The sequence below is a fragment of the Enhydra lutris genome, unplaced genomic scaffold, assembly GCF_002288905.1.
Source record: "Enhydra lutris kenyoni isolate GAN:26980312 unplaced genomic scaffold, ASM228890v2 scaffoldscaffold12, whole genome shotgun sequence".
Classification (NCBI taxonomy): domain Eukaryota; kingdom Metazoa; phylum Chordata; class Mammalia; order Carnivora; family Mustelidae; genus Enhydra; species Enhydra lutris.
Genome location: NW_019154096.1, coordinates 51,506,672 through 51,525,004, shown reverse-complemented (window position 1 = coordinate 51,525,004; position 18,333 = coordinate 51,506,672). Strand labels below are relative to the sequence as shown.

The window sequence follows — 18,333 nt, the reverse complement described above, 5'->3', positions numbered from 1 at the left end:
GCATCTAGGTTGGAAGGTAGTAGGTATTCATATGGAAGATCTCTCTGACTGTAAATGTCCTGCTTTTCAGTATGGTGGGTTGATTTCTATGGAGAAGCAGCAAAGTGAAGACACTTGTAGTAATTACACAGAAGGTAACACATTCCATTTTAATTAAGCCATGAAAAATAGATATCTTGGCTCTTCAAGTTTGGAGTGACTTTCTTTATTCTGAGGTCAATCCAGTGTGGTTTCCCTTTTTTTCTTTGCCTTATAAATTCCTTCTGTAGACATTTCCCCTTTTGTTGCTTAAACATTTTTTTCAGAAAGTAGAGAGGGTGTTTGAAAGAGTGTATCGATTAGAAAGGATTTCTTTCTTTTCTACTTGTTGTTTCCTTTTTAATGAACTACCATAGTAGTTATGTTGTTCTAGTTGAGAAGAGTGTAATGTCTTCCTGACCCTAGATAATGTGATTGCAAATTTCTTTGGCTTTCAGCTCACAACAGTGCTTTCTTCTTTTTAATTTGGTCATCATATCATGAGTCCACAGAAGTAGCTGCTTTTCCATCTTTTCCATAGCTTTGCCACACATACATGTTATTTTACCTTTATTTGGAGTGCCCCCCCCTTTTCTGGAGGTACTCCATTACTGATTCATTGTCACTGAATTCAAGGCCAATAGCACTAGAACTCACACCTGAAGGAATATCATCTATTATCACATATTTCCCCTGAAAAGCACATCAAGCATTCCTGTGCTTGGGAATCCTAGAGAGCACATCAGCACCATGCTTGGGGGTTATTTTAAATGGTAAAATCACCAACAAAAGGCACAAAAACGTGAAAAATGTAGCACAAGATAGGCTAGGAAAAGCATACTTGTTTTATGGTTTAAAAACCAAAGCAAGAAGATATCGCCTTGTTTGGCCTCAGTTGGGAACATGTGAGTTGGAGATCAGTTTTTTTTTTTTAATTTTGTCCTTTTACACATGTCTATGAATGACCAAGAGAGTAGCTCCATGAGTATCAACTTGAAGGTTACAAGTACATTTTTAAGCAAGTGAGCGAATTTGCACATACAGAATCAGCAAAAAAGGGATCAGTTGTAATTGGATTTATTAAAAACCAGTTTTTTATGCATTGCAATTTTCAGGACTTTTAAAATTCCGTGAATAAATTAGGAAGAACAAGGTAACATCTTAAAAGTTACCATGTACTTGATTACTGTGTATTTCTCAGAGTAGCCTTATAAAGGAAAACTTTGAATTTATTATCGGTTTCTGTTGACAAACAGAAGCTGAAGTAAATAAAGTGATTATTTTCAAATCACAGAACAAGCCACTAGTGAGTCAAATGCAGGTGTGCTAAAACAGCACCAGATTGCCAGGTTATTTTTGCCACTTTCGTTGGTACAACAGAACACCTCTTTTTTGTTTTTTGAGGGCCTGCTGATGGAAGGTGACTTCTTTGAGACTGTATAGCTTTTCCTTTATCTTTTATGCTGCTCAAAGATACATGTTTGTTTAGCAAATATTTATTGAAGTCTTTATCTAACAATATTTTCAATTTTTAACATTCAGCTAATAGGTATGATGTAGTGGTTAAAACCTCAGGCTTTGGAATTAAGCCTGGTTAAATGCTGGCCCTGTCTTTTACTAGCTGTATAGATTAGAACATGATATTTATTGTCCCTAAATCTGTTTCTCTATTTGTAAAACTGGTGAAGTAATAGTATATTACTTGTTATATCCTATAAATATATGAAATATATGTATATAAATATGAAATTTAAGAAATATGTATTTCACATATAAATAATCAATATATAATTTATACAGATAAGTAATTTGTATGTTGTGAGAATTAAATGAGGTAATTTATATAAAATCATAGCACAACAGCATGAGGAATATGGTCAATAGTACTGTGGTAGTGATGTATGCGGACAGATGTTAGCTACACTTCTGATGAACATAGCATTATGTATAAACTTATTGATTCACTATGTTGTACACATGAAATTAATGTAACATTGTATGTCAGCTATACTCAAAAAGAAATTTTTTTAAATGCCTAGTTTAATGCTGGGTACATATAAGCATTTTATAGAATATATATAATATCACTACAAAGAACCTATTTTTTTTAAAGATTTTATTTATTTATTTGACAGAGAGAGATCACAAGTAGACGGAGAGGCAGGCAGAGAGAGAGAGAGGGAAGCAGGCTCCCTGCTGAGCAGAGAGCCCAATGTGGGACTCGATCCCAGGACCGAGACCATGACCTGAGCTGAAGGCAGCGGCCCAACCCACTGAGCCACCCAGGCGCCCCACAAAGAACCTATTTTTAATGAAAACACAACAGTTCTCTAAGGCAGACAGTAATTATCTTACCTCTGCTATTTATTATATGTTCTGTAATGAAATCTCAGAGTGGTTAAGTGACTGACTTCCCAGACTCTACCACCTTTAAGTTGAGTTAACTGTCTGTACTTTGAATTTACGATGAATCCTGTTCTTACACTCTTGAAGTATTAATTACAAGATAATACAGTAAATCATTCAGAATGACATGTGGGCAGAGATCACGTTTGTTGCCTACATAGTTGACTTCTGATTGCCTAGCTCACTGCCTAGCACAATAGTAAGTGTCCAGTGTATGATTATTGAATGAATGGATTAAATGCCAAGATCACAATTTTTATGTAGTAAAGCATCCCTCCTGTTACCCATTTCAATTCTTTTTTTTTTTTAAAGATTTTATTTATTTATTTGACGGAGAGCGAGAGATCACAAGTAGGCAGAAAGGCAGGCAGAAAGAGAGAGAGAGGGAGAAGCAGGCTCCCTGCTGAGCAGAGAGCCCGATATGGGGCTTGATCCCAAGACCGGGGGATCGTGACCCGAGCTGAAGACAGAGGCTTTAACCCACTGAGCCACCCAGGTGCCCCCATTTCAATTCTTTTTTTTTAAAATTAACATATAATGTATTCTTAGCCCCAGGGGTACAGGTCTGTGAATTGCCAGGCTTACACACTTCACAGCACTCACCATAGCACATACGTTCCCCAATGTCCATAACCCAACCACCCTATTCCTAACCCCCTCCCCCCAGTAACTCTCAGTTTGTTTTGTGAGATTAAGAGTCTCTTACAGTTTGTCTCCCTCCTGATCCCATCTTGTTCATTTTTTCCTTCCCTACTCCCCAAACCCCCGATGTTGCCTCTCAAATTCCACATATCAGGGAGATCATATGATAACTGTCTTTCTCTGATTGACTTATTCCTCTCAGCATAATACCCTCTAATTCTATCCACGTCATTGCAAATGGCAAGATTTCATTTCTTTTGATGGCTGCATAGTATTCCATTGTATATATACACCATATCTTTATCCATTCATCTGTTGGTGGACGTCTAGGTTCTTCCCGTAGTTTGGCTATTGTGGACATTGCTGCTATAAACATTTGGGTGCACATGCCCCTTCGGATCACCACATTTGTCCTTAGGGTAAATACCCAGTAGTGCAATTTCTGGATCATAGGGTAGCTCTATTTTCAACTTTTTGAGGAAACTCTATGCTCTTTTCCAGAGTGGCTGCACCAGCTTGCATTCTCACCAACAGCGTAGGAGGGTTCCCCTTTCTCCGCATCCTGCCAACATCTATCGTTTCCTGACTTGTTAATTTTAGCCACTCTGACTGGAATGAGGTGGTATCTCATTGTGGTTTTGATATGTATTTCCCTGATGCCGAATGATGTGGAGCACTTTTTCATGGGTCTGTTGACCATCTGGATGTCTTCTTTGCAGAAATGTCTGTTCATGTCCTGTGCCCATTTCTTGATTGGATTATTTGCTCTTTGGGTGTTGAGTTTGATAAGTTCTTTTTTTTTTTTTTTTACGATTTTATTTATTTATTTGACAGAGAGAGAGATCACAAGTAGGCAGAGAGGCAGGCAGAGAGAGAGGAGGAAGCAGACTCCCCGCCGAGCAGAGAGCCCGATGCGGGGCTCGATCCCAGGACCCTGGAATCATGACCTGAGCTGAAGGCAGAGGCTTTAACCCACTGAGCCACCCAGGTGCCCCGAGTTTGATAAGTTCTTTATAGGTTTTTTATACTAGCCCTTTATCTGATATGTCCTTTGCGAATATCTTCTCCCATTCTGTCAGTTGTCTTTTGGTTTTGCTGACTGTTTCCTTTGCTGAGCAAAACCTTTTGATCTTGATGAAGTCCCAGTAGTTCACTTTTGCCCTTGCTTCCCTTGCCTTTGGCAATGTTTCTAGGAAGAAGTTGCTGCCTGTGTTCTCCTCAAGGATTTTGATGGATTCCTTTCTCACACTGAGGTCTTTCATCCATTTGGAGTCTATTTTTGTGTGTGGTGTAAGGAAATGGTCCAGTTTCATTTTTCTGCATTGGCTGTCCAGTTTTCCCAACACCATTTGTTGAAGAGACTGTCTTTTTTCCATTGGACATTCTTTCCTGCTTTGTCGAAGATGAGCTGACCATAGAGTGGAGGGTCTATTTCTGGGCTCTCTATTCTGTTCCATTGATCTATGTGTCTGTTTTTGTGCCAGGACCATACTGTCTTGATGATGACAGCTTTGTAATAGAGATTGAAGTCTGGAATTGTGATGCCACCAACTTTGGCTTTCTTTTTCAACATTCCTCTGGCTATTTGAGGTCTTTTCTGGTTCCATAGAAATTTTAGGATTATATGTTCCATTTCTTTGAAAAAAAAAAAAAAGGATGGTATTTTGATAGGGATTGCATTAAACGTGTAGATTGCTTTAGGTAGCATAGACATTTTCATAATATTTGTTCTTCTAATCCATGAGCATGGAACATTTTTCCATTTCTTTGTGTCTTCCTCAGTTTCTTTCATGAGTACCTTATAGTTTTCTGAGTACAGATTCTTTGCCTCTTTGGTTAGGTTTATTCCTAGGTATCTCATGGTTTTGGGTACAATTGTAAATGGGATGGACTCCTTAATTTCTCTTTCTTCTATCTTGTTGTTGGTGTATAGAAATGCAACTGATTTCTGTGCATTGATTTTATATCCTGACACTTTACTGAATTCCTGTACACGTTCTAGCAGATTCGGAGTGGAGTCTTTTGGGTTTTCCACATAAAGCATCATATCATCTGCAAAGAGTGATGGTTTGACTTCTTCTTCGCCGATTTGGATGCCTTTAATTTCTTTTTGTTGTCTGATTGCTGAGGCTAGGACTTCTAGTACTATGTTGAATAGCAGTGGTGATAATGGACATCCCTGCTGTGTTCCTGACCTTAGCGGGAAAGCTCTCAGTTTTTCTCCAGGGAGAAAGATATTCGTGGTGGGATTTTCATAGATGGCTTTGATGATACTGAAGTATGTACTCTCTATCCCTACACTTTGAAGAGTTTTGATCAAGAATGGTTGCTGTACTTTGTCATATGCTTTTTCAGCATCTATTGAGAGTATCATATGGTTCTTGTTCTTTCTTTTATTAATGTATTGTATCACATTGATTGATTTGCGGGTGTTGAACCAACCTTGCAGGCCTGGAATAAATCCCACTTGGTCGTGGTGAATAATCCTTTTAATGTACTGTTGGATCCTATTGGCTAGTATTTTGGTGAGAATTTTCGCATCTGTGTTCATCAAAGATACTGGTCTGTAATTCTCTTTATTGAAGGGGTCTTTGTCTGGTTTTGGGATCAAGGTAATGCTGGCCTCATAAAATAAGTTTGGAAGTTTTCCTTCCATTTCTAGTTTTAGGAACAGTTGCAAGAGAATAGGTGTTAATTCTTCTTTAAATGTTTGGTAGAAAAAAAACATAATAAATGTTTGGTAGAATTCTCCTGGGAGGCCGTCTGGCCCTGAGCTCTTGTTTGTTGGGAGATTTTTTTTTTTTTAAGATTTTATTTTATTTTATTTGACAGATAGAGATCACAAGTAGGCAGAGAGGCAGGCAGAGAGAGAGAGAGAGAGAGGAGGAAGCAAGCTCCCTGCCGAGCAGAGAGCCCGATGCGGGGCTCGATCCCAGGACCCTGGGATCATGACCTGAGCCAAAGGCAGAGGCTTTAATCCACTGAGCCACCCAGGCGCCCCTGTTGGGAGATTTTTGATGACTGCTTCAATCTCCTTACTGGTTATGGGTCTGTTCAGGTTTTCTATTTCTTCCTGGTTCGGTTGTGGTAGTTTATACATCTCTAAGAATGCATCCATTTCTTCCAGATTGTCAAATTTGCTGGTGTATAGTTGTTCATAATATGTTCTTATAATTGCTTGTATTTCTTTGGTGTTGGTTGTGATCTCTGCTCTTTCATTCATGATTTTCTTTATTTGGGTCCTTTCTCTTTTCTTTTTGATAAGTCTGGCCAGGGGTTTATCAATCTTATTAATTCTTCCCAAGAACAAGCTCCTAGTTTTGTTGATTTGTTCTATTGTTTTTTTATTGTTTTTTTTTTTTTTTTTGGTTTCTATTTCATTGATTTCTGCTCTGATCTTTATGATTTCTCTTCTCCTTCTGGGTTTAGGCGTTCTTTCTTGTTCTTTCTCCAGCTCCTTTAGGTGTAGGGTTAGGTTGTGTATTTGAGACCTTTCTTGTTTCTTGAGAAAGGCTTGTACCGCTATATATTTTTCCTCTCAGGACCACCTTTGCTGTGTCCCACAGATTTTTTTTTCTTTTTTTTTTTTAAAGATTTTATTTATTTGACAGACAAAGATCACAAGTAGGCAGAGAGGCAGGCACAGAGAGAGGAGGAAACAAGCTCCCTGCCAAGCAGAGAGCCTGATGTGGGGTTCGATCCCAGGACCCTGGGACCATGACCTGAGCTGAAGGCAGAGGCTTTAACCCACTGAGCCATCCAGGCACCCCTGTCCCACAGATTTTGAAGAGTTGTGTTTTCATTATCATTTGTTTCCATGAATTTTTTCATTTCTTCTTAATTTCCTGGTTGACCCATTCATTCCTTAGTAGGATGCTCTTTAGCCTCCATGTATTTGGGTTCTTTCCAACTTTCCTCTTGTAATTGAGTTCTAGCTTCAGAGCATTGTGGTCTGAAAATATGCAGGGAATGAACCCAGTCTTTTGGTACTGGTTGAGACATGATTTGTGAGCCAGGATGTAATCTATTCTGGAGAATGTTCCATGTGCACTAGAGAAGAATGTGTATTCTGTTGCTTTGGGATGGAATGTTCTGGATATATCTGTGAAGTCCATCTGGTCCAGTGTGTCATTTAAGGCCTTTATTTCCTTGTTGATCTTTTGCTTGGATGATCTGTCCATTTCAGTGAGGGGGGTGTTAAAGTCCCCTACTATTATTGTATTGTTGTTGATGTGTTTCTTTGATTTTGTTATTAATGGGTTTATGTAGTTGGCTACTCCCATGTTAGGGGCCTAGGTATTTAAAATGGTTAGATCTTCTTGTTGGACAGACCCTTTGAGTATGATATAGTGTCCTTCCTCATCTCTTGTTATAGTCTTGGGCTTAAAATCTAATTGATCTGATATAAGGATTGCCACCCCAGCTTTTTTTTGATGTCCATTAGCATGGTAAATTGTTTTCCACCCCCTCACTTTAAATCTGGAGGTGTCTTTGGGTCTAAAGTGAGTTTCTTGTAGACAGCATATTGATGTGTTTTGTTTTTTATCCATTCTGATACCCTGTGTCTTTTGATTGGGGCATTTAGCCCATTTCCATTCAGGGTAACTATTGAACGGTACGAATTTAGTGCCATTGTATTGCCTGTAAGGTGACTGTTACTGTTTATTGTCTCTGTTCCTTTCTGGTCTACTATTTTTAGCCTCTCTCTTTGTTTAGAGGACCCCTTTCAATATTTCCTATAGAGCTTGTTTGGTGTTTACAAATTCTTTTAGTTTTTGTTTGTCCTGGAAGCTTTTTATCTCTCCTTCTATTTTCAATGATAGCCTAGCTGGATATAGTATTTTTGGCTGCATGTTTTTCTTATTTAGTGTTCTGAATATATCATGCCAGTTCTTTCTGGCCTGCCAGGTCTCTGTGGATAAGTCTGCTGCCAATCTAATATTTTTACAATTGTATGTTACAGACTTCTTGTCCTGGGCTGCTTTCAGGATTTTCTCTTTGTCACAAGACTTGTAAGTTTTACTATTAGATGGTGGGGTGTGGACCTGTTTTAATTGATTTTGAGGGGGGTTCTCCGTGCCTCCTGGATTTTGATCCTTCTTCCCTTTGCCATGTTAGGGAAATTCTCTACAATAATTCCCTCCAATATACTTTCTGCCCCCCCTCTTTTCTTCTTCTGGAATCCCAATTAGTCTAATGTTGTCTTGTCTTATGGTATCACTTATCTCTCAAATTCTCCCCTTGTGGTTCAGTGTTGTTCGTCTCTCTTTTGCTCAGCTTCTTTATTCTCCATCATGTGGTCTTCTATATCACTAATTCTCTGTTCTGCCTCATGTATCCTATCAGTAAGGGCCTCCATTTTTTAAAAAAGATTTCATTTATTTATTTGACAGATATCATAATTAGGCAGAGAGGCATGCAGAGAGGCAGGCAGAGAGGAGAAGCATGCTCCCTCTGAGCAGAGAGCCTGATGTGGGGCTCAATCCCAGGACCTTGAGATCATGACCTGAGCCGAAGGCAGAGGCTTTAACCCGCTCAGCCATCCAGGTGCCCTGAACCTCCATTTTTTATTATACCTCATTAATAGTTTTTTTTTCTTTCAGCTTGGTTAGATTTTGGTTCTTTTATTTCTCCAGGAAAGGCTTTTATTTCTGCAGACAGGGTTTCTCTAATATCTTCCATGCCTTTTTCAAGCCCAGCTAGCACCTTGAGAATTGTCATTCTGAACTCTGGATCTGACATATTACCAATGTCTGTATTGATTAGGTCCCTAGCCTTTGGTACTGCCTCTTGTTCTTTTTTTTTTTGTGGTGAGTTTTTCTGCCTTGTCATTTTATCCTGATAAGAATAGATGAATGAGAGAATAAAATACTAAAAGGGTGACAAAGACCCCAGAAAAATCTGCATTAACCAACTCAGAAGAGACCTGAAATCATGGTGATAAGAAAGGGTGTAAAAAGAAGTTCAAAAAATTTTTTAAAAAAATTTAAAAATATATATGTATTTATATTAGACCGGTGAATACAGAGCCACCCACCTGATTTTGGGTGTATTTTGGTCTCTTAGAAAAAACTACCTCCCAAAATTTTAAAGAAAGAAAAACTTACATATATATCCAAAAATAAGGGTAAACATGATGAAGGGATGGAATATGACTGTAAAAATGAAAATTTAAAAAAAATTCTAAAGAAGGAGTTGATAAGATAAGTTGGTTGGGAAAAAAAAGAAAAAGAAAATGGAGAGAATTTGCTCTGGCTGGAGACTAGAACAAAGCCCTGTGCTAGATTTAGGGTATATTTTGATCTGTTAGAAGAAGTTGTATCCCAAAATTTTTTAGAATGAAAAACCATGTATGTATACAAAACATAAAGTTAGATACAAAGAAGGAGAAAATATGACTATAATAATAAAGGTTCAAAAAATGTTCTTTTTTGGAAAGATACTGTTAAGATAAACTAGTTAAAAAACGTTAAAAGAGGAAAGAGGAAAAGGTAAAAAAAAATTACAATAGGAAAAAAACAAAATTAAAAAAAAAAAGAATTAACTTTGCAAGAGTAATGAATCATGGGGAGAAAGCCTTGAATTCCATGCTTTGCTTTCCTCTCCTTTGGAATTCTGCTGTTCTCCTTGCTCAGTGAGTTTGGTCTTGGCTGGATGTTCTTTCTGATCTTCTGGGGGAGGGACCTGTTGTAGTGATTCTCAAGTGTCTTTGCCCAAGGTGGAATTGCACCCTCCTTGCCAGGGGCCAAGCTAAGTAATCTGCTCAGGTTTGCTCTTGAGAGCTTTTGTTCCCTGAATGCTTTCCATAGAGCTCGGGAGGACCGGAATGAAAATGGCAGCCTCCCAATGTCCGGCTTGGAGGAGGTGAGAGCTCAGGTCCCCCACTCCTCAGTGCACCCTCGGAGAAAAGTGCTCATTCACTCCCGTGTCCCTGGTCTCTGGCTGCGCTCTGAGCTTACCTGGCCTGTGACCAAGCGTTTCTATCTCTTTCACACAGCCCCGTTTGGAGTCTCCAAACCCAGCAGATTGCTGCTACTCTGATCTTCCAGAGGGGGTCTCCCCAGATCTGCCACTTGTGGGGTCCCTGCTTAAAGAGCAGTGGCCTGACTGTGCCTCAGATCCCAGTTTAAGGTAACCCTGACTGTGCCTCAGATCCCAGTTTAAGGTAACCCCAATCTGAGACCTCACTCCTTGCCTCCGTCTCTGTAGCCGGCTTCCCCACTCTAATACCTGCAAGCTCTGCTACACTCAGACACCCCCGATCCTTCTCTGACCCCATGGGATCTGAGACCATGCTGTCCCCATGAGGGCTCCACCCCCACTTAGCCTCTGGAGAGATGTCCCTCGGTGGACAATAGAACTTTTAGAAGTCCCTCAGTGGACAATAGAACTTTTAAAAGTTCTATTTTTGTGTTCGGTTGCTCTGCCGCTTGCTGGGAGCTGGCCCCTCGCCCTGTGGTCTATCTTCCCGTTGCTTTGGATTCACTTCTCCACGGGTCCTACATTTCAGAAAGTGGTTGATTTTCTGTTTCTAGAATTGTTGCTCTTCTTCTCTTCAATCTCCTCTTGGATTTGTAAGTGTTCAGAATGGTTTGATAACTATCTAACTGAACTCCTGAGACCTGATGTCATCTCAGCCTGCTACTCCTTCACGATCTTCACCGTGTTTTTGTTCCATTTCAATTCTTATTTTCAAATATTATTGCCATTATACTCATGTTTCTTAGGTACTACACTAAATTGAAAGAGTGAGGGCTCTAGAGATAACAAAAAACACTCTTCCTATTCCAGTCATGTGTGTAGTTTATTACAGATAGCAGATGGATGATGTAGTAGTATCCTGTGGCTCCAATAACAAACTGTCACAAACATTAAAGCATAAAGAAATAGAAATTTATTCTTTCATAGTTCTAGAGGCCAGAAGTTCAAAATCAAGGTGTTGTCAAGAGCCTGTTTCATTTGAAAGCTCATCAGGAGGCTCTCTTCCTTGCCTCTTCCAACTTTTGGTGGTTCCAGGCATCCCTTGACTTATGGGTCCATCACTCCAACCACATTACCTCCTCCTTTTTTATCTGTTCCCTGTGTGTTTCTTATAAGGAAATAGGACCCACACAGATCTCCAAGATGATCTCATCTCTATTCTTTAAGTTAATTCATACTGTAAAGACACCTTTTTAAAAAATAAGGTGACATTCATTAGTCCCATGGATTTGACAAGAGTATTTTGAGGGGGCCATTTTTTAGCCTACCATAGATAGCAACCACGATTAAGTCCATTTTTATGAGGGTACAAAAAGTTCCTTACTACAGGTGTGAGGAATGATTATGTTGCCAACCATAAATAGAGAGATGGCAGCATGTATAAAACACAGCTCAGCCATGCTTAAAGAGTATCTTTTTAAAGTATATTAAGTTCTGAATATCTTTCCAGCCACCCACACTAAGTTCTTATTGAGAAATTTAATATGCATTCAACCCTCCTCCCCCCAACCCCCATCAGGAAAGATAGAGGAATACAGGCTTTATATTTTAAATCACTTGGCTACAAATCCCTCATTCTACTCCATCATTTCTAGTCATGTGGCCTTGGGTAAGTCTTGTCTATAAAATAGGAATTATAATAGTACTTACCTCATTGGGTTATTGTAAGGATTAAATGAATTAATACATGTAAAGCTTATAGAACAGTGCCTGTTGAGTAGTATTTAATTAGTTAATATATATTATTAGCTATTATTTTACTTGCCTTTGTTGGGGATACAGGAGAAATATAAGACGTGGTCCCTTTCCTTGAGGGAAATACAGAACTTGCATTTAGGGAAAATCTGGAAAATAAAGGACTAACGTAGTTGAGTTCTGGTTGAGGGATTGGAGACCAAAATCAAGAGATCTGTCTTGAGGTTGTTGCAGTAAATCACAAGTGAGATAAGAGGACCTGAACTGGAGCTGTAGGACAGAGTAGAAGTGTTGGGTAAGTAAAGATTTTTAAAGAACTGTGGACCTGCATTTGGAAACTTTATTCTACCATGTTATGGGGGAAAAACAATTTTTTCTTAGTTTCACTCTATTTCTAAAACTGGCATTGCTTAGACTTTTTCTCTAAGGTGAATTAAGATAAGATTCCTTCCAGAGCTAAGGTGTTCTGAATCTGAACTCTTCTGAGTTTTTTTTTTTTTAAAGATTTTATTTATTTATCTGACAAAGAGAGATCACAAGTAGGCGGAGAGGCAGGCTGAAGGGAGAGGCTTAACCCACTGAGCCACCCAGGTGCCCCCTCTTCTGAGTTTTTAAGAAATCCCAGAGGTCCAACAGTTTGTTCAGGTGAATTGAATGTTGGAAGCCTAACCTAGTTCCAGTCTCTACTGATGCCTGAATTATTCTCTGCTGAATAATTTATCCTTATTCTCACTCACTTCTGCTCTTACAATTCTTGAAACACATGGGCTGGGTGCCTCTATATGAGAAAAGACTTCCTGAATAAATTACATATGCTTATATTTTCCTTTAAATATGTATTCTCCTTCCAGTCCCTTCCTCTGATAGAAATACAGAGAAAGAGCCAGGAAGAAAGAAGAGCAAAAGTCCTGTGAAAAGAGGTGGCTGTTGTTTCTTTTCTTTGAAGAGTTAGTATAATCTCACAGGAGATTTTTACTTTTTAATTACGCAGCTGAATACAACTGAGTCAGCCAGATATAGCAACTTTATAATCTCAACAACTGTTGCAGTTTCTCTATCAAATCTAATAAAATTTCATGATAAGCAGTCACCCAAACACATGTGATAAAGGAATCTACTTAGGAAATAAAGTTGAAGATAAAATTAAAACCAAATTAGAAGAACATTCTTACTTTATTTTCATAATTCAGCATTCATGTAGTTGTTATTCATTCAAAGAAGATAAATCTAACATTTCATCTGCTCTGAGGAACACCAGAATAACAGAACTAATTACATTAAGTTTTCCCACTACTAAAGGTTTGATGTAATCTTTCTTTAGCATCAGTTCCCTGCTTCCAAAATAATATATCTGCATGGGGCGCCTGGGTGGCTCAGTGGGTTAAGCCTCTGCCTTCGGCTCCGGTTATGATCCCAGAGTCCTGGGATTGAGCCCCGCATCGGACTCTCTGCTCGGCAGGGAGCCTGCTTCCTCCTCTCTCTCTGCCTGCCTCTCTGCCTGCCTCTCTGCCTACTTGTGATCTCTCTCTCTCTCTGCCAAATAAATAAATAAAATCTTTAAAAAAAATAGTATATCTGCAGTCATCTTCAGTTAGTGGTGGTAGCTGGAGAGAGTAAAAATTAACTAGGCAATAAGGTTTTCTTTTACTTTATAATGAATGTGTTTTTGTAAACCTAAAGAAATCCAAATGGGATTTTCCCCTTACTTGCCATTTTGACTTACAAAACGTTTCATGGGAACACTGTACTTTCAGCTAAGAGGGGAAACCTGTATTTTATTTGGCATTACAAATTATTCTCTTTGCTCACTCAAGTTCCCCTGTATTTTGAACTTCTCTTTTGTCATTGTATATGTGTGTGGTGGTGTTGGTAGTGGAGATATGGTGCATGATGAGTGTGAGTATAGTTTTTTAATTAAAGGAATTATTTCACTTTTGTCCATTTTATTCATCATAGACAATTTGCAAAATATAGACAAATAGAAAAAAGCAATTTGCAAAATACAGACAAGTTAGAAATTTTACCCAAACATACTTTTGGAAAATTCCAAAGACAAACATGAGCATATTAGCCAAGTGAAAAAAAAATATTCTTGTTCTTATAAGTTGTTCACATTTAGTAAAGAAAATGTGGGATTTACCCTTTGTTATAATTAATATGTGAACAACAAGACCATCTAGTTCAGAATTACTATTTACATAGCAGATGCTGTTTTAAGTTTTGTGGGCCTGGATATTTTACTTCGGGGACAGCATCTTCATTATATGTGAGAAGTTACCTTCAGAGACAAAGGTGTTTGTGGGCAGAAAATTCTTTGAACATTCTTAAATAGAGATGTAGTGGAGGAATACCCTGGAATCAGTGAATCAGCTTGGCACTTTCACTTTGGTAGCAGCTTTTTCTGAAAGATGTTTCTTTTTTTGTGGCAAAGTTGTGACTTGTAGTTAATCAGACAGAAGATTGCTTTTTTTTTTTAAGATTTTTATTTATTTATTTGACAGAGAAAGAGAAATCAGAAGTAGGCAGAGAGACAGGTAAAGAGAGAGGGGAAGCAGGCTCCCCGCTGAGCAGAAAGTCTGATGTGGGACTCGATCCTAGGACCCTGAGATCATGACCTGAGCCAAAGGCAGAGGCTTAACCCACTGAGCCACCCAGGCGTCCCAAGATTGCTTATTTTTTTAGGTAATTTTGACATACTGGTAATCATGTTTATATAGCTCAAAGAGAAAATGCAAACACTGTCATTTTTATGTTACTACTTTGTTGAGGGCTTTCTTGGTTAGGGTTACTACAACCTCTGATTGATGGAAGGTACAATTAACTTTAAATTTATTAGTTCATTAGTGTAATTTATTATTGTTGATTTATACAAATCATTGCAAAATTGTTTTGTATAGTGGAAGCCACTGCAGCCCTCATAAGAAAAACACATTCACAGACTTTTTTTTTTTTTGGTTGCTTAGTAAAATCTAGAAAAATAAACACACAGTTCAGCATGATGTTGGTATTATTGCATGACTCAGGCAGGAATCAATATATACAATTTGTCATCTTAAAAAAAAAGATCATCTGTAGTGGTGCCTGGGTGGCTTAGTCAGGTAAGCATCTGCCTTTGGCTCAGGTCATGATCTGTGGTTCCTGGGATCAAGCCGGGCATCAGGCTCCCTCCTCAGGAGAGAGTCTGCTTTGCCCTCTCCCTCTGCCCCTTCCCCTGCTTGTGCTCTCTCTCTCAAATAAATAAAATCTTTAAAAAAATAAAAATTAAAAAATTAGAAAAGATCATAGGTATCAAAGTGTTTTTGATGTCTAAACAAGGAACATGCCCATATACAGTAGTCCCCCAAAATATGTATCTTATAAATACATTGAGAGTTAACTGCATCAAATGAGATGACATTTCTAAGAACTAAAATGATTTCTGCTTTACTGATTCCCTAGTCAGCAAGATAGGACTTGATATAAAAAAAAAATAACACTAGGATGATTGTCTTCCTTCTGTTGGCAGTCTTCGTCTTTTTGGGATGGGAGTTTATATGGTGCTTTGAGCTAAGTAAGAGAGGAGAAGCAGAAGGAAAGGCAGCAGCAAAGTTGTTCTATTTATTACATAAATGATGATGTGATGTCAATTTTAGTATATGTGTTGCTGAAGTGAGCACAGATGATGTGATGTCAAATAAACAGCCCAGTGGAGCAGAATAGAGATCTCAAAGAACAATCCATATGTGTATGTTATTTATGTATGATAAAAACAATCAGTGGACCTCTATGTGAAAGATAAGTTCATAAATTTATATTTTTTAAGTTTTTAAATTTTTATTTTTTTTAAAATTTGACACAGAGAGAGAGATCACAAGTAGGCTTGTTGATTCCAGGAGTTCCATATATACTCAAGATATTACTCTCTCGTTGGTTATACACATTGCCTATATATTCTCCTTTTCTGTCATCTGTCTTTAACTTTGGTCCTGGAGGCTTCAATGTAAAAAAAAAATCCTTCATTTAAAAAAAATTTTGAGAATTTGTGACTTAAAATTTTATCAGGAAGTCATTTATTGAGCCTTTGGATCGCACATGTATTCATTATTTTCTTCTATTAAATTTATGGACTTGGGGTGCCTGGGATGCTCAGCAGCTTAAGCCTCTGCCTTCGGCTCGGGTCATGATCTCAGGGTCCTGGGATAGAGCCCCACATCGGCTTCTCTGCTCAGCAGGGAGCCTGCTTCCCTTCCTCTCTCTCTGCCTGCCTCTCTGCCTACCTGTGATTTCTGTCAGATAAATAAATAAAATCTTTAAAAAAATAAATAAAAATAAAAATTATAATTCCTCTACAGATTCATATTGTTTGAAAGAATGCACGTTGTTGTTGTTGTTGTTAGTCTTTGTAACTGGTGCCTGACTTGTAGATAAGTGCCAAGTAAATTTATATTAATTGAGTAAAATAAAAGAATAAAATTAATTATTTCTGAGTAACACAGCATTCCTTACAGTTGTTATCTCCGTTTTAAACTGCTCTGAATCAGGGAAATAAATATAGCCTCCATTTTGATGGCTCTGCCTACCATATCACAGAGTGCTTTAATTAAATTAGAGACATCGGTATGAAATACAAATTTGATTACTTCCATGGTCAAATCCTTTTTTGACTCCCTTTAAGCTTTTTTGGGGGAAAAATGACTTTTAAAAATGTAACACGCACATGATTTGGCTTCCGACTATATCTTTTTGCTTCATCTTTTTCTTTAAGCACCCTGAGCTCCTTGTCATAGGGAACCTCTTTTATTTCACAAATGTGTACATTGTTTGATCCCCATTTGTCTATACAAATTCTGATCTTGGAATAATGCTCTTTCACTCAAGAAATTTACAAGGTGGTTTCAGATACTTGGGACAGTCAAAAAAGTCTCTCTTAGGGCAGTGTTAAGCACTGTCCTGGTTCAAGGGATGCAAAGAAGAGAAAGGATATATCGCTTAAGTTAATGTGCTTTTTAGTATCAATTCGCTTGATTGAACAGGGTTGCCAAATTATTAATTTTCCACTAATTTAATTTTATTCTTGCCTTCATGGAGCTAGAGAAGTTTCTGTAATTATAAAATGTCAGAGTTGCAAGGGGCCTCTAAGGTCAGACTAGTGCAAATTCTTGGATCACTGTTTGGGAACTGAAGACAGTAGGGAATGGCTTAATGCCACAACAAGGAAACTTTCTAGAAACCTCATCATGCTGCATTTTAGTTAAGGTCAAATATGAGACTTGAACATGAACACTTGAACACTTACCTAGAAAGATAAAACCAGAAACATAAGAGAAGGTTAAAGTATAGTCTTGTCCATTTGCCGCCTTAAGGCTTGTGGCATTTTCCGGAAGTCTGGGCAAAAACAGTTGGCATTGGGCTTCAGGTCAGTGCAACTATTACCTTTCTGAAGTAGGAATGAACAGTGGACATTTCCTTTCTAATGCTGAAGAGCAGATGGAAAAAGGAAAGGTTCATATAAAAAGCCTTGGTTTGCTAAGACTTGACTTATGTAAACTTGGCTTTACTTAGTTTTCCATCAGCCAAGATAAATTTTTCCTGATGCATAAACATATATGTTATGCTCAGCCTTGAGTAGTTTGTTGTGTGAGGAATGAGAAACCCCAACAGGAGTCTCATTGGTAAGTCATATTACCTCCCTTTTTATTAGAGATAGGCACTAAATTATCTAGTAAAGTAAAATGACTTTGATTTACATAACCAAGTACTTTTATAAGCATTTCTAAATAGATGGTCCCTGACTTAAGATGGTTTTACTTATCATTTTTTTTTAACTTTACTGTGTTGTGAGAGTTATATATATTCAACTGAAACTATACTGTGAGTTTTAAATTTTGATGTCTTCCTAGGCTAGCAATATGTGATACGATACTCTTTCCTGATGCTGGGCAGAGGTAGCAATGAGCCACAGCTCCTGGTCAGAGGCATGGGATCATGGAATGGGGTGGGGGCAGGGAGGCAGTAAACAACCCACACACTTAAAACCATTCTGCACCCATACAACCATGCTGTTTTTTACTTTTTTACTTTGAGTACATATTCAATAAGTTATTCAATAAGTACATATTCAATAAGATATTCAAAGCTTTACTATAAAATAACTTTCATGTTAGATGATTTTGCCCAACTATAGGCTAACTTAAGTGTTCTGAACACATTTAAGGTTGGCTAGGCTAAGCTAGGATATTTGGCAGGTTAAGTATATTATTTAACTAAATCAAAAAGTTTAAGTTAAAATTTTTGACTGGATATTTTCAACTTACATGGGTTTACCCTAAGTCAAGGAAGATCTGTAGTAACTTTATATAAGTCAGGGAAGTTAATGATAAGAAACCTGAACAACATAGCTATGGGGATCCAGACAGTGCTGATAACCCAGAAGACAAACTAAGCATATGCTTAGGGTGCTAGCAAAAAAAAAGTCAATGAGAAAAATTATTAATATCTTTTTTTAAAAAAGACAAAAAGTGGCCATCATGGAGAAAATAAGAAATTTGTTGGGCTTCCTTATACTTTGTTTCCCTTTACAGGTTAATAATTATTTTTATTTTATTATTTTTA

At 37.9% G+C, this 18,333-nt stretch overlaps 1 protein-coding gene across 3 annotated transcripts in view; it reads left to right on the top strand.

The window, feature by feature from the left end:
- The window catches only part of LOC111145067 (heparanase 2 (inactive)), a 667,951-nt gene that overhangs the window by 178,303 nt on the left and 471,315 nt on the right, over positions 1 to 18,333 (top strand). The gene's annotated exons all lie outside the window — the stretch shown is intronic.